The sequence below is a fragment of the Mustela putorius genome, unplaced genomic scaffold (genome assembly GCF_011764305.1).
Source record: "Mustela putorius furo isolate JIRA1106 unplaced genomic scaffold, ASM1176430v1.1 tig00001118_pilon_pilon_pilon, whole genome shotgun sequence".
NCBI lineage: Eukaryota > Metazoa > Chordata > Mammalia > Carnivora > Mustelidae > Mustela > Mustela putorius.
The window spans coordinates 698,404-700,283 of NW_025421577.1; positions in this window are offsets into that span (position 1 = coordinate 698,404).

Sequence of the window (1,880 nt, forward strand, 5' to 3'; positions counted from 1 at the left end):
CGATGCTGGAGCAGAGGATGAGGTCCCGCAGCCGAGGAGCAGATGTGTGAAGGCTGCCTTCAACCCACGTGGTGGCCAAGAGCTCCAAGAGGCGTCCCTGCGCTCCAGCTCGCTGTCAGCGTCTGCTCCTGGAGGGGCTCCAGCTCCGAGCCTACTCTTAGTGATTTAAACCAAGAAAGGTAGAGGCGATGGCTCTCAGGAAGCACTGAGGGACATGCACAGAGGAGGAGGAAAGCATCGGGTTACTCTCTAAAACCGAGGACCGAAAGCAGCGCGATCTCCCGGGGTCCGGGCTCCGCCCCTAGGAAGCTGCTGGAAGTTTCCGGGAGGAAGCGCGCTCAGCGGTGGGGAGGACCGTCTCCGCGGGAGGAACAATTTGGAGATCGGTATCAAGAAGTGTAAGAATGTTAAGTCCACTTAAACCACGGACTGCCTCTTGAGACCATTGTATTAAGCAAATAACTGAAGGGGAGGGAAAAAACTGTAGATACGCCAAGGGCACGTATTTGGTCATACATATACTTTTATACATGGGCGAGTGGAAATTTGGAAGCAAACACTCCACAATCGGAAATAACCATATGATCTACTCAGTGGATCCACGTAGCCTTTAAAAAGGATCATTGTAAAGATTAGATTTATTCAAAAAGTAGGTATCAGATGCCTCCAGTACACTAGACCCCAAAACGGTGAGCCCAGCCCACCGAGTCCTTGCCTGTGCTAGTGATATTCTGGTACACATGGCACAGACGGACACAGGCGGCAGGGAAAGAGTGAGGGTTCGGAATTCAGGGGAGAATCCGGAAAAGAAATCTCGTAAATACAATCCACTTCTGTGCAATGCCTGTACCAATTCTGCGAACAAGGACCGGAAGGAAACCAGGGAAAATACACAGCTGATGGTGTGATGTGATTACGGGCAAATTCTTTCCTCTATTGTTCCCATGCTCTTAATGCATCATTGCAAAAAAAACAAAATCTAAGCGGGGACAGAAATGATCTGATATTTTTAGCATTTATTCCTATTTCGAAAGAAGTGTGTTTGTCCAATTGTGTAGAAGCCAAAGGAAGGAGGGAAGGAAAGGAAAAGGAAGGGAGGAGGGGCGCGCCGAGGAGGGGGAGGGGGAGAGAACAGAGGCGTGGTTTGTGTTTACTTCTGGCTTTAGAAAGACCCCCTTTTGTTCATGCTCTTCTCTCGAGGTCCCAGGCCAATGACAAGCAGGTGAAAGATCTAGTACGTCCTTCTGACTTAAATTCTGATTTGTTTGGGCACATAAGAACCTTTATGCTGTCCCCTCCGCAGTGGACTAGTGCAATCCAGTAAAGACACATTCTCTGAAAAACAGTAAAGCCAGCAAGCATTTGGTGAGGACCTGTAGCCGAAGTTGGTTTGATTCTAAGTATGGAAACTGTGCTCTCAGGAGAATCTGTTGCCTAGGTTCCAGCCGCCCAGCCCTCTTGACACAGATGACTTCAGGTAGACTTTGCTGTTGCTATTGGTTGGCTGTGATGTGTATTTTTTTTTTCCAGATATCTTTTTTTGCCCCCTTGTTTTCTAGACCCAACAGTCATCTGTTCCAGGTTTCAGCATTTGAGGTCATGAAGGGATCTAGAGCACTTTGGATAAAGAAGCCCTTTCGGGCTCCTCACTGTTGACCATCTGCTCCTTATGTTGCGGCCACTTAGAATTCCACCTGCTGCTGCACTTGCTGTCATTTGTCTTCGGGCCCTGCCCTGAGCTCCCCCGTGCCATCGCCCTGCACCGCAGAGCAGATGCTGGCTCAGAGCAGGCTGCATTTCCGTGAGTGCAAGATGGTCCTCGCAGGTGCCCGGTGCATGACTTTTCAGCTTGCCAAATGCTTTGAGACAGGAAGCTAAAA